The sequence below is a fragment of the Pan paniscus genome, chromosome 10, assembly GCF_029289425.2.
Source record: "Pan paniscus chromosome 10, NHGRI_mPanPan1-v2.0_pri, whole genome shotgun sequence".
Taxonomy (NCBI): Eukaryota; Metazoa; Chordata; class Mammalia; order Primates; family Hominidae; genus Pan; species Pan paniscus.
The window spans coordinates 47,409,589-47,425,367 of NC_073259.2; positions in this window are offsets into that span (position 1 = coordinate 47,409,589).

Here is a 15,779-nt window from a genome sequence, read left to right on the forward strand (position 1 = left end):
CACACGTACACACAATTTCATGCATATATACACACCACACTACATACAAAGCCCATGTACACACACCCCTCCCCATCTACCTTCACACACACATATCACTCAGCACCATGCCCTTGATCCACATTGATTGGTCATTCTCCAGGTGTGCAAGGTCCTTTCTCGCCTTTCAGGCCTTGACACATGCTGTTGTCTACACATGGAATATTTCTCTGTGACTGTCTTCATCTGACTCATTCTTTCTCATCCTTCAGTTCTCATCTTAGATGGCCCTTCCTCCAGAAAGCCTTCCTGACATCTCCATTCTCCTACCTTAAATGGCTTAGATCCGATAGGGCCCTGTTGTTGGCTTGTACAATAGTTCCTGCTGATCTATGGTTCCACTTTCCATAGTTTCAGTTACCCACGGTCAACCACAGTCTGAAAATATTACATGCAATAATATATTTTGAGAGAGAGAAAGTCCACATTTATGTAACTTTATTACAGTATATTATTATAATTGTTCTATTTTATTAAAAGATGCTAACCACTTACTATGCCTAATTTATAAATTAAATTTTACCATAGGTATGTATAGAAAAAAACATAGTGTTCATGGGGTTTAGTACTAGCCATGGTTTCAGGCATCCATTGGGGGTCCTGGAATACAGACCCTGTGGATAAGAAAAAAGTACTGTTCATTTTTTTGTAGCTCCATTCAGTGATGTCATGTTGCTGCTTGAAATTGGTGGGAATCTTTACACCATGGAAATTGACAAACACTATAAATCAGGAGCTTTTTTCTTTTTTTTTCCTTTTTAAAATTTTTTTGGTAGAGCCAGTAATTAGACTAAGCATACCACTAATTAGACTCCGCATAGTCTTCCCATAGAACCTCATAATTTCTTTTTATTTATACCTAACATGTATTACCCATATTTTCTCCTTGTCTGTATAGCCCACCAGACCATAAGCTCTGTGAGGACAGATACTGCCTATCTTGTTTTCTACTGGTACACCCAGTACTTTGCATAGCTCTCAGCTACATGGATCTCAACAAATATATTTGGATAGATTACTAAATGAATTCTTATTGTCTCTCTCCTTCTATTTGATATCTGACATAGTCAATCTCCTAATTGTGGATCATAAAGCCATGGGAATGTGGTTACAGGACAGTTCTGTTCCAGGTAACAATGAACAAGTCATCAGAAGCTGAGACCCAAGCTCTGGAGCAACATCTGTGAATTAAGAGCTCAGTCCTTCCAGGGTGACATTACCCTTTTATCTCCAGCCAGCTTTTAAGAAGGTGGAGGAGGTGAAGCACTTAGAAAATGATGAGATGAGACTTAACAGCAAGAGTGCAAGAAGCTCTTCCCTCACTTGCTGACGCCTGAACTTGCCTTAAAGAGCGATAGAGCATTTATTTCAATGATCAGAGAGAGATATCAAATGTAAATGTCTGTTAGGAGTGACATGTCTTGTTTTAAATCCACAATTCAAGTAAAGCATTCCTACAAAATCTTTCTTTAAAGCAAACTTTGATGGGAGATACAGAGGGAAGCAAAGGAGCCAAGAGCTGGAGGATGCCAATTGCCTAAAATGGGGGAAGGAAAATATAGTAGACAATTTCCTTTTTTTTTTATTATTATACTTTAAGTTTTAGGGTACATGTGCACATTGTGCAGGTTTGTTACATATGTATACATGTGCCATGCTGGTGCGCTGCACCCACTAACTCGTCATCTAGCATTAGGTATATCTCCCAATGCTATCCCTCCCCCCTCTCCCCACCCCACAACAGTCCCCAGAGTGTGATGTTCCCCTTCCTGTGTCCGTGTGATCTCATTGTTCAATTCCCACCTACGAGTGAGAATATGCGGTGTTTGGTTTTTTGTTCTTGCGACAGTTTACTGAGAATGATGATTTCCAATTTCATCCATGTCCCTACAAAGGACATGAACTCATCATTTTTTATGGCTGCATAGTATTCCATGGTGTATATGTGCCACATTTTCTTAATCCAGTCTATCATTGTTGGACATTTGGGTTGGTTCCAAGTCTTTGCTATTGTGAATAATGCCGCAATAAACATACGTGTGCATGTGTCTTTATAGCAGCATGATTTATAGTCCTTTGGGTATATACCCAGTAATGGGATGGCTGGGTCAAATGCTATTTCTAGTTCTAGATCCCTGAGGAATCGCCACACTGACTTCCACAATGGTTGAACTAGTTTACAGTCCCACCAATTTCCAAAAATGGTTGCCATCAATTCCACCACCCCACAGCAGGTGCATGCCACACCTTCTGCTCCTCCCATGAAGAGGGGAAGTCACCTTGGAGCTGGACTGACCTTAACTTGCTTTGACCAATAGAATGTATTCAAAGTGGCCCTGGGTCAGTTCTGGGCATTTAAGAGGCTGCTTCCCTTTCACACTTTCTGGGAAAGCCACTACTAAGAGTTTGCTGTGCATCCTTCCAGACCTCTTTTTATATGTTCATATCATAGATTAAAAATACAATTGTTTTATGTCGTGTTTACTTTAAAATTTTTCATTTGTATATATTTAGGAGGTCCAAGTGCAGATTTCCGACATGCATATATTGCATCATGATGAACTCTGGACTTTTAGTGTACCCATCATCTGAAGAGGGAACATTGTACCCAATAGGTAATTTTTCAGTCCTCACTCTCCTCCCACGTTTTGTAGTCTTCAATGTCTGTTATCCCACTCTGTATGTCCACGTGTACCTATTGTTTATTTTCCACTTATAAGTGAGACCATATGGTATTTGACTTTGTTTCTGGGTTATTTCACTGAGGATAATGACCTCCAGTTCCATTTACATTGCTGCAAAAGACTGGTTTCTGTTTTATGATATTTTATAACATAAATTTTATACTGTATCTATTTTATAACTTTCTTTTTCTTATTCAGTAGTAATTTTTGGAGATTTAAGTCCATTGATAGTATACAGGTGTAATTTATTGCTTTAACTACTGTAATTCTAGTGTATAAATTTATCACATTTTATTTAACTATTCCTCAAGTAATGATCATTCATTATTCATAATTTTTTTATTATTACAAAAATACTACATGGAGCTATGCAGATCATGACACATCTCCACATATGCATATGCAAGTGTTTCTCCAGCAGGATCATATAGCATGCACATCTTTAACTTAATAGAAACTGCCAAATTATTCTAAAAAAATAAATGCATCAATTTATTCTTTTACCAGCAGTATATAAGAGTTGTTATTTTCACACAATTTTATAACTCCTCAATATTATTATTATTTAATATTTGCCTTTATGATGGCTAGATACAGTATCTCATTGTTTTAGTTTGCATAAAGCTGATTACATATTTAGCAATATATTTACAGCCACTGTTTAATCATTGAAAGTGCTTGTTTATATTCTTTGACCATTTTTTCTGTTAGAATGTTTCTTTTCCTCTTTTTTTACATAAATCTGCATTACCAATTTGGTATAGACACTGTGCTAATATAAATTTTAAATTACCTAAAATAAGTCTTCTGATTTCAAGCAGAGAGAGCAGTTTAGTCACAGGGAGTAACTGAGATATATATATCAATAAAGCAAATATTCATAATAATGAGAAGATGGGAGAATAGAAAACCACTTACGCAAGACTATTCTGACATAAAATTTTATTTGAAAAAATAGTTTGTCCTAAGGTGTTTAAAAATGATAGCTTTATTTAGGGAAAATTCTCTTGCCCAAATAAAGTTATAGTTTAAGAAAAATTGATTTGAGTGTCCTGTTTTTGTTTCCAGGTTCTTCCATCAAAAGATGACATTAGTATTCCATAATTTTCATACTTTCTTAGTTCATTTAAAATTTTGATATTTTATAATCTCCTTAATACTAAGTATGGTGGTACTACTCTGCAATGGGAAACGCACTTAGCACAGAATTAAGTATTATCCTGCAACACAGAGTTTTTTTAAATTTAGCTTTCAGCAAATTAGGTGACTAGAGATACTTAAAAAATAAAAAAAAAAGCATGTCAAGGTCAGGCATGGTGGCTTACGCCTGTAATCCCATCACTTTGGAAGGCCTATGTGGGCAGATCACTTGAGCTCAGGGGTTTGAGATCAGCTTGGGTTAACATAGCAAGACCTCATCTCTACTAAAAATAAAGAAAAATTAGCCAGGCCTTGTGGTGTATGCCAATAGTCCCAGCTACTCAGGAGGTTGAATGAGGCTGGAGTATTGCTTGAGCCCTGGAATTGGAGGCTGCAGTGAGCTATGATAGTGCACTGCACTCCAGCCTGGGTGACAGAGAAAGACCTTGACTCAAAAAAAAAAAAAAAAATCATTTTCCAAACATTCCTTGACTCCTTGGAAAATTTTGTAGGAACATGATCTACCAATCAAACATATTGGTGAATGCCTAAATGTGCCCTCCTCACCATTACAGACACCGCTGACCTACTGCACCGGCAACAGCATTTGCTTACCCATTTGGATCACTGTTGCACCCACTTGCCCCTTCAGAAGCCCCAAAGTTTCAAGCTCTCGGCCATTCTTCCTGCTATGAAAACCTGCTATTAGAATAAGGTCTTATATCACACATTTATATCTACGACTGAATATAAGCCAAATGTTATCTTCTTCCTGGAGTATTTACATAGAAAGCTTCTCTCAAACTGAGATTTAAAGCTCTGATTATTAATTGTGGGAAAAAACCACATAGTATAAAGATTACCATCTTAACCACTTTTTATGTGTACAGTAGTGTTAACTATAAGCACCTTATTGTGCAACAGATCTCCAGAACTTTTTCATCTTGCAAAGCTGAAACTCTATACCCATTGAACAATTCCCCTTTCTTTCTTCTATCTCCAGCCCCTGGCAACCACCATTCTACTTTTTGCTTCTATGAATTTGATTCCTTTTCATACCTTATATAAATAGAATCATGCAGTGTTTGTCTTTTTGTGACTGGCCTATTTCACTTTCCATAATGTCCTCAAGGTTTATCATTTTTGTGACTAGCCTATTGCACTTTGCATAATGTCCTCAAGGTTTATCCATGTTGTAGCATATGACAGGATGTCCTTTTATAAGGCTGAATAACATTCCATTATATGTATGTATATACCACATTTTCTTTATCCATTAACTCATCTGTGCACATTTAGGTTACTTCTACCTCTTGGCTATTGTGAATAATATTACAATGGACATGGGTGTGCAAATATGTCTTTGAGATCTTATTTTCAATACTTTTGGATGTATATGCAGAAGTGGGATTGCTGAGTCATATGGTAATTCTATTTTTAATTTTTTAAGGAAACTTCACACTGTTTTTCATAGTGCCTGCACAATTTTACATTCTGACCAACTAGAATGTTTCTTACCTATTCATACTTTTATATATTCTGGATAATAATTTCCTGTCATATATGACAAATACTTTCTTAAAGCCTGTCCCTGGATTTTTAGCATCTTTTAAAATGTCTTTTTTTCATACAGTAGCTTTTTATTTTGGTGTGGTCTAATTCATCATTTTTCTACTTTAATTTTTCTTCCAAGCCCAAGGAAATAAATATGTTGTTTTAAACTTTAAAAAAATATTTAGGACTTTATCTGTAATTTATTTTTGAATATGGTATCAAGATTGAGCATACTTTTTTTCCTCATAGGTAATCAGTTGTTTTTTCTCTGACTTGAAAATGCCAATTCTGCCATACAAAACTCTTACATGTAGCAAATTCTTCTTCTACCATATTACCTTGGCTTTTACCTCCCAAATCTGAGTGGAAATAACCACAAGATTTTCCCCTATTATTCAGCAAGCATGTAATTGAATGTTTTGAGTGAACAAAGTTAATCATGGTCACAATTGAGTTGGAGAAGGAATTGTGGAATAAATGGAGAGCACAGAGCTTTACTTTGAAGAGATTGCCATCTACTCAGGGAATACAAAGCACACACAGATCATTACTTAATAGCACTAAAGAGTAACAAGATAAGCAATGTAAGGTGTAGATAAGCATAGAAGTGCTATGGGGCCCACTCTCAACCAGAGGTTACTTCCTGGGAAACTGAACCAATCCCTTCTCTCCCTCCGTCCCTCCCTCCCTCCCTCCCTCCCTTCCTTCCTTCCTTCCTTCTTTCCTTCCTTCCTTCCCTCCTTCCCGGGAAAGTGAACCAATCCCTTCCTTCCCTTCTTTCCTTCCTTCCTTCCTTCCTTCCTTCCTTCCTTCCTTCCTTCCTTCCTTCCTTCCTTCTTTTCATTTGGTTTTTGAACTGTAACTGTTTTTATCGTGAGTAATGGGAATTGAATATACCATTTTCCCTCTGGCTTGTCAGCACTACATCGTATATATATATGCACATAATATATATATACACACACAAACATACATACATGTACACTATATATATTATATATACATACATATATAAATAATATATACATATATGTTTACTTATATATACACAATTTTTATATATATTTGTATATTTTATATATTTTTTTATAAATATGTATAAATATATTTGTTTTTATATATTTATTGTTTTTATTTTAATAAGTAGCAAATAGTAACTTAAGATCATTTGGATTCTTATTTCTTAAACCACTAGAGAGGCTAAACATTTTAAAGCTATATTTGTTTGCTGTTTGTGTTTTCTTTCTGTAAATTATATTATGACTGCTGTGTCTTTATTTATTGAGACTCAGATTTCAATCCTTCACCAGATGAAGTTTTGCACAGTTCCAAAACTGATTGCATTATCTCCTCAATTCTCAATTTATTCCAGTGAGATAATTATCATTTAATTTTACTATATCAGCTCCATGTTGTTCTCCACCCAAATCACTCCCTACCACATGGATTTTGCCAGAATTGTTTTTGACAGTTTCAGGCCATTTTGACACTTGTCATTCATACTTACCTATATATATTCTTTTTAAATTTTGTTTCAATTTTTATTTTAGATTCAGAGCATACATGTACAGGTTTGTTACATGGGTATTTTGTGTGAGATGGTTTGTGGTACAAATGATCCCATCACCAAGGTAGTCAGCATATACCTGATAGGTAGTTTTTTAGCCTTTGCCCCTTGTTCTTTCTCCCCCTTCTAGTTGTCCCCAGTGTCTATTGTTCCCATCTTTATGTTTATGAATGACCAATATTTAGCTCCCACTTGTAAGTGAGAACACAATGTATTTGGTTTTCTACTCCCGGGTTAATTTGGTTAGGATAATAGCCTTCAGCTGCATCCATATTGCTGGAAAGAACATGATTTTGTTCCTTTTTATGGCTCTGTAGTATTCCACAGTGCATATGTAACACATTTTTAAAGGCCATTTGACTTTTATTTTTAGTTTTTAGAAGAATGGAAACAAAATGGTCAATTATTGTGGATTACCTTAAGAGTATTCTCATAGGTAGATGAAAGAATTGACCTACCAGATAGGGTTAATTATATTCACCCATTAAATGTTGGACAAACTCTACCAAATACAATTTTAGTTGCAGTATAATTTGTGCCAAACTGTTCTTTTTTTAAACTTTTATTTTAGGTTCAGGGGTACATGTGCAGGTTTGTTATATAGATAAACTCATGAGACGGGCAGGAGAGGTTGTTATACAGATTATTTCATCACCAGTTACTAAGTTTAGTACTCAATAGTCATCTTTTCTGCTCCTCTCCCTCCTCCCACCCTTCACCCTCAAGGAGACCCTAGTATCTGTTGTTTCCTTCTTTGTATTCATGAATTCTTATCATTTAGCTCCCACTTTTAAGTAAGAACATGTGGTATTTAGTTTTCTGTTCCTTCGTTAGTTTGTTAAGGATAATAGGCCCCAGATCCATCCATGGTCCCAGAAAAGACATGATCTCATTCTTTTTTATGACTGCGTAGTATTCCATGTTGTATATGTACCACATTTTCATTATCCAATCTGTCATTGATTAGTATTTAGGTTGATTTCATGTCTTTGCTATTGTGAATAGTGCTATAGTGAATATTTGCATCTATGTGTTTTTATGGTATTTATATTCCTTTGGGTATATATCCAGTAATGGAATTGCTGGGTCAAATGGTGGTTCTGCTTTTAGCTCTTTGAGGAATTGCACACTGCTTTCCACAATGGTTGAACTAATTTACACTCCCAACAACAGTGTATAACTGTTCCCTTTTCTCCACAACCTCACCAGTATCTGCTATTTTTTGACTTTTTAATAGTAGCCATTCTGACTGGTGTGAGATGGTTTTGATGTGCATTTCTCTAATGATCAATGATAATGAGCTTTTTTTCATATACTTGGCCACATGTATGTCTTCTTTTGAGAAGTGTCTGTTCATTTCCTTTGCCCACTTTTGAATGTGGTTGTTTTTCTCTTGTACATTTGTTTAAGTTCCTTACAGATGCTGTATATTAGACTTTTGTCAGATGCATAGTTTGTAAATATCTTCTCCCATCTATAGGTTGTCTATTTACTCTGTTGACAGTTTCTTTTGCTGTACTGATGTTATTAAGTTTAATTAGAGCCCACTTGTCCATTTTTGCTCTTGTTGCTGTATCTGTTGGCATTTCTGTCATGAAATCATTGCCCATTCCTATGTCCAGGATGGTGTTGCCTAGGTTATCTTCAAGGGTTTTTATAGTTTTGGGCTTTATGTTTAAGTCTTTAATCCATTCTGAGTTATTTTTTCTATGTGATGTAAGGGAAAGTTCTGGTTTCAATCTTCTGCACGTGGCTAGCCAGTGATCCCAGGACCATTTATTGAATAGGGAATCTTTTCCCCATTGCTTGTTTTTGTCAGCATTGTTGAAGAGCAGATGGTTATAGGCATGCAGCCTTATTTATGGGTTCTCTATTCTATTCCATTGGTCTATGTGCCTGTTTTTGTACCAGTACCATGCATTTTGGTTACTATAGCCCTATAGCATAGTTTGAAGTTGGATAACATGATGCCTCCAGCTTTGTTCTTTTTGCTTAGGACTGCCTTGGGTATTCAGACTCGTTTTTGGTTCTACATGAATTTTAAAATAGCTTTTTTTCTGGTTAGGTGAAGAATGTCATTGGTAGTTTGAGAGGAATAACAAAATAGAAAATTGCTTTGGGCACTATAGCCATTTTCATGATGTTGATTCTTCCTATCCACAAGCATGGAATGTTTTTCCATTTGTTTGTGTCATCTCTGACTTTTTGAGCAGTGTTTTGTAATTTTCATTGTACAGATCCTCCTTGGTTAGCTATATTCCTAGGTATTTTACTCTTGTTGTGGCAATTGTGAATGGGATTGCCTTCCTGATTTGGCTCTCACCTTGGCTATTGTTGGTGTATAGAAATGCTGGTTATTTTTGTACATTGATTTTGTATTCTGAAACTTTGCTGAAGTTGTTTGTCAGCTGAAGGAGCTTTTGGACTGAGACTATGGGGTTTTCTAATATAGAATCATGTCATCTGCAAACAGGAATAGTTTGACTTCCTCTCTTCCTATTTGGATGCCTTTTATTTTTCTCTTGCCTGATTGCTCTGGCAAGGACTTCCAACACTATGTTGAATAGGAGTAGTGAGAGACGGCAACCTCGTCTTGTGCTGGTTTTCAAGGGGAATGCTTTCATCTTTTTGTTCATTCAGTATGATGTTGGCTGTGGATTTGTTTTGAGGTATGTTCCTTCAATACCTAGTTTACTGAGAGTTTTTAACATGAAGGAATGTTGAATTTTATCAGAAGCCTTTTCTGCATCTATTGAGAAAATCATGTTTTTTTGTCTTTAGTTCTGTTTATGTGATGAATCACTTTTACTGATTTGCATATGTTGAACCAACATTGCATCCTGGGGATGAAGCCTAGGTGATTGTGGTATTTTGATTCAGGTATTTTGTTGAAGATTTTTGCATCAAAGTTAATCTGGGATATTGGCCTAAAATTTTCTTTTTTTCATTGCCTCTGCCAGGTTTTTTTTTATTACTATACTTTAAGTTTTAGGGTACATGTGCACAATGTGCAGGTTAGTTACATATGTATACATGTGCCATGTTGGTGTGCTGCACCCATTAACTCGTCATTTAACATTAGGTATATCTCCTAATGCTATCCCTCCCCCCTCCGTTTTTGTATCAGGATAATCCTGGCCTCATAGAATGAGTTGTGGGGGAGTGCCTCCTCCTCAATTTTTTTGGAATAGTTTCAATAGGAATGGGACAAGCTCTTTTTTGTACATCTGGTGGAATTTGGCTGTGAATCCATCCGGTCCTGGGCACTTATTTTGGTTGGTAGGCTATTTATTACTGATTCAATTTCAGAGCTCATTATTGGTCTCTTCAGGAAATGAATTTCTTCCTGATTCAGTCTTGGGAGGCTGTATGTGTCCAGGAATTTATCCATCTCTTCTAGGTTTTCTAGTTTGTGTGCATAGGCACATTTTCTTTATCCAATCCACTGCTGATGAGCACCTAGGCTGACTCCATGTTCTTACTCTTGTGAATAGTACTGCAAGGAACATATGAATGCATGTGTCTTTTTGGTAGAATTATTTATTTTTCTTCGGGTATATACCCAGTAAGGGGATTACTGGGTCAAATGGTAGTTCTGCTTTAAATTCTTTGAGAAATCTCCAAACTACTTTTCACAGTGGGTGAACTAATTTACATTCACACCAACAACGTATAAGCATTCCCTTTTCTCTGCAGCCTCACCAGCATCTGTTATTTTTTGAATTTTTAATAATAGCCATTCTGACTGATGGCCATTAAGATGACAGGTCATTGTGGGTTTTATTTACATTTCTCTGATGATTAGCGATTTTTTTTTTGAGAAGGAGTCTTGCTCTTTTGCCCAGGCTGGAGTACAATGGCGGGATATCGGCTCACTGCAACCTCTGCCTCCTGGGTTCAAGTGATTCTCCTGCCTCAGCCTCCTGAGTAGCTGGGATTACAGGCACCTGCCACCATGCCAGCTAATTTTTGTATTTTTAGTAGAGATGTGGTTTTGCTGAGTTGGCTAGGCTGGTCTCGAACTTCTGGCCTCGTGCAATCTGCCTGCCTCGGCCTCCCCAAAGTGCTGGGATTACAGGCGTGATCTGCCGGGCCTGGCCTATTTTTATATATTTTTAATATGTTTATTGGGCACATGCATGTCTTGTTAGAAGTGTCTAATCATTTCTTTTGCTCATTTCTTTTAATAGTGTTATTTGGTTTTTGCTATTTGAATTGTTAAAGTTCCTTACAGATTCTGGATATTAGACCTCTGTCAGATACATGGTTTGTGAATATTTTTTCCCATTCTGTAAGTTGGCTTACTCTGTTGACAGTTTATTTTGGTGTGCAGAAGCTGTTTAGTTTAATTAGGTCTTACTTGTCAATTTTTGGTTTTGTTGCAATTGCTTTTGGGTACTTAGCCATAAATTCTTTTATAAGGTTGATGTCCACAATGGTATTTCCTATGTTTTCTTTTAGGGTTCTAACAGGTGAGGTCTTATGTTTAAATATTTAATCCTTCTTGAGTTAATTTGTATATATGGTGAGAGGTAGGTGTCCAGTTTTATTCTTCTGCATATGCCTAGCCACCTGTCTCTGCACCATTTATTAAACAAGGAGTCCCTTATCCACTGCTTATTTTTGTCAGCTTGTCAAAGATCAGATAGTTATAGGCATGTAGCTTACTTCTGGGTCCTCTATTCTGTCTATTAGTCTGTGTTTCTGTTTTTGCACCAGTACCATGCTATTGTGGTTATTGCAGCCTTGTAGTATAGTTTGAAGCCAGGTAACGTGATGACTTCAGCTTTGTTCTTTTTGCTTAGGATTGCTTTGGTTAATCAGGCTATTCTTTATGACTTCATATGACTTCAATTTTTTCTAATCTGTGAAAAATCATGTTGGTAGTTTGATAGGAATCACGTTGAATCTGTAGATTGCTCTAGGCAGTATAGTCATTTTAACAATATTGATTCTTCTGATCCATGAGCATGAAATGTTTTTCTATGTGTATGCGTCATTCATTATTTCTTTCAGCAGTGTTTCATATGTAGTTCTCATAGAGCTCTTTCACCTCCTTGGTTAGATGTATTACTAGGTATTGTATTTTTGTGTGTGTATTTCTAGGTGTTTTATTTTATTGTCAATTGGATTGTGTTTCTTGATTTGGCTCTCAGCTTGAATTTTATTGGTATATAGAAATGCTATTGATTTTTGTACATTTATTTTTGTATCCTAAAACTTTGCTGAAGTCATTTATCAGTTCTAGGAGCCTTTTGGCTGAGTCTTCAGGGATTTCCAGGTATAGAATTATATCATCAGTGAAGAGAGATAATTTGACTTCTTCTTTTCCTATTTGGATGTCTTTTATTTCTTTCTCTTGCCTAATTGCTCTGGCTAGGACTTTCAATATTACGTTGAGTAGGAGTGGTGAGAGTGGCCATCCTTATTCTCAGGGGTATGCTTCCAGTTTCTGCCTGTTCAGTATGATGTTGGGTTTGGGTTTGTCATAGGTAGCTCTTATCATTTTGAAGTATGTATCTTTGATGCCTAGTTTGTTGAGGTTTTTATCATAAGGGGATGTTGGATTTTACCAAAAGATTTTTGCACATAAATTGAGATAATTATATGGTTTCTGTTTTTAATTCTGTTTGTGTGGTGAATCACATTTATTGATATATGTATGCTGAACCAACCTTGCATCTCAGGAATGAAGCCTTCTTGATTATGGTCAATTACCTTATTGATGTGCTGCCAGATTCAGTTTGCTAGCATTTTGTTGAGGACTTTTGCATTTATGTTCATAAGGGATATCAGCCTGTGGTTCTCTTTTTTGTTGTGTCTTTGTTGGGTTTTGGCAGCAGGGTGATTCTGGCTTCATAGAATGAGTCAGGAAGGAGTCCTTCCTTGTTGACTTTTTGGAATATTTTCAGCAGAATTAATTCAGCTCTTCTTTGTACATCTGGTAGAATTTGGCTGTGAATCCATCTGGTCTGGGGTTCTTTTGGTTTGGTATGTTTTTATGACTGATTCGATTTAAGAACTTGCCATTGGTCTGTTCAGAGTTTCAACTTCTTCCTGATTCAATCTTGGGAGGTTGTGTGTTTCCAGGAATTTATCCATTACCTCTACATTTTCTAGTTTGTGTGTGTAGAGGTGTTCATAAAAAGCTCTGAGGATCTTATGTATTCTGTTTCACCTTTTTCGTTTCTGATTGTGGTTATTTGGATCTAACCTCTTTTTTCTTTGTTAATCTGGCTAGTGGTCTATCAATCTTATGTATCCTTTCAAAACACCAACTGTTGATTTTATTGAGTCTCTAGATTTGCAGGGTCTCAATGTCATTCAATTCTATTCTGATTGTAGTTATTTCTTTTTTTCTTCTAACTTTGGGGTTTGTTTGTTCTTATTTCTTTCCCTCCTCTAGGTGTGATGACAGATTCTTAATTTGAGATCTTTCTAACTTTTTGATGTAGGCATTTAGCAATATAAACTTTCCTCTTAACACTATTTTTGCTGCATCCCATAGACTTTGGTATGCTGTGTCTCTGTTTTCATTTACTTCAAAATTTTTTTAAATTTCTGCCTTAATTTCATTGTTTATCCAAAAGTCATTTAGGAGCAAGTTGTTTAATTTCCATATAATCAAGTGGTTTTGAGAGATCTGCTTGAAATTAGTTTCTATTTTTATTCCACTGTGGTCTAGGAATATGGTTGGTATGATTTTGATTGTTTTAAATTTATTGAGACTCACTTTATGGCCAAGCATGTGGTCAATCCTAGAGAATGTTCTGTATGCAGATGAGAAAAATGTGTATTCTGTGGTTGATGAAGTATTCTGTAGAGGTCTATTAGGTCCAATTGTTCAAGTGTCAAATTTAAATCCAGAATTTCTTTGTTAGTTTTCTGCCTCAATGATCTAACACTGTCAATGAGGTGTTGAAGTCTCTACTATTATTGTGTGGTTATTGTATTATTGGGTGGTCTAAGTCTTTTTGTAGGTCTAGAGGAACATGTTTTATGAATCTGGGTCCTCCATTGTTGAGTACATATATATTTAGTATAGTTAAGTCTTCTTGTTGAATGAGGCTTCAACCTTTATCATTATGTAATGTCCTTCTTTGTCCTTTTACTATTGTGGGGTTAAAATCTGTTTTACTTGATACAAAAATAGTGACTCTTGCTCTTTTTTATTTTCCATTTGCATGATAGATCCTTCTCCAACCCTTTACTTTGAGCCTATGGTGTCATTACACTTGAAATTGGTCTCTCTTTTTTAAAATTATTATCATACTTTAAGTTCTAGGATACATGTGCACAACGTGCAGGTTTGTTACATAGGTATACATGTGCCATGTTTGTTTGCTGCACCCATTAACTCATCATTTACATTAGGTATTTCTCCTAATGCTATCCCTCCCCCAAACCCCCACCCCACGACAGGCCCCAGTGTGTGATGTTCCCTGTCCAGGTGTTCTCATTGTTCAATTCCCACCTATGAGTGAGAACATGCGGTGTTTGGTTTTTTGTCCTTGTGATAGTTTGCTCAGAATGATGGTTTCCAGCTTCATCCATGTCCCTTCAAAGGACATGAACTCATCATTTTTTATGGCTGCATAGTATTCCATGGTGTATATGTGCCACATTTTCTTAATCCAGTCAATCATTGATGGATTTTTGGGTTGGTTCCAAGTCTTTGCTATTGTGAATAGTGCTGCAATAAACATACGTGTGCATGTGTCTTTATAGTAGCATGATTTATAATCCTTTGAGTACATACCCAATAATGGGATGGCTGGGTCAAATGGTATTTCTAGTTCTAGATTCCTTGAGGCATCACCACACTATCTTCCACAATGGTTGAACTAGTTTACATTCTCACCAACGGTGTAAAAGCATTGCTATTTCTCCACATCCTCTCCAGCACCTGTTGTTTCCTGAATTTTTAATGATTGCCATTCTAACTGGTATGAGATGGCATCACATTGTGGTTTTGATTTGCATTTCTCTGACGACCAGTGATGATGAGCATTTTTTCATGTGTCTGTTGGCTGCATAAATGTATTCTTTTCAAAATGTCTGTTCATATTCTTTGCCCACTTTTTGATGGGGTTGTTTGATTTTTGTCTTGCAAATTTGTTTAAGTTCTTTGTAGATTCTGGACATTAACCCTTTGTCAGATGGGTAGATTGCAAAAATTTTCTCCCATTCTGTAGGTTGCCTGTTCACTCCGATGGTAGTTTCTTTCACTGTGCAGGAGCTCTTTAGTTTAATTAGATCCCATTTGTCTATTTTGGCTTTTGTTGCCATTGCTTTTGGTGTTTTAGACATGAAGTCCTTGCCCATGCCTATGTCCTGAATGGTATTGCCTAGGTTTTCTTCTAGGGTTTTTATGGTTTTAGGTCTAACATGTAAGTCTTTAATCTATCTTGAATTAATTTTTGTATAAGGTGTAAGGAAGGGATCCAGTTTCAGCTTTCTACATATGGCTAGCCAGTTTTCCCAGCACCATTTATTAAATAGGGAATCCTTTCCCCATTTCTTGTTTTTGTCAGGTTTGTCAACGATCAGATAGTTGTAGATGTGTGGTGTTATTTCTGAGGCCTCTGTTCTGTTCCATTGGTCTATGTCTCTGTTTTGGTACCAGTACCATGTTGTTTTGGTTACTGTAGCCTTGTAGTATAGTTTGAAATCAGGTAGCGTGATGCCTCCAGCTTTGTTCTTCTGGCTTAGGATTGTCTTGGCAAGGCAGGCTCTTTTTTGGTTCCATATGAACTTTAAAGTAGTTTTTTCCAAATCTGTGAAGAAAGTCATTG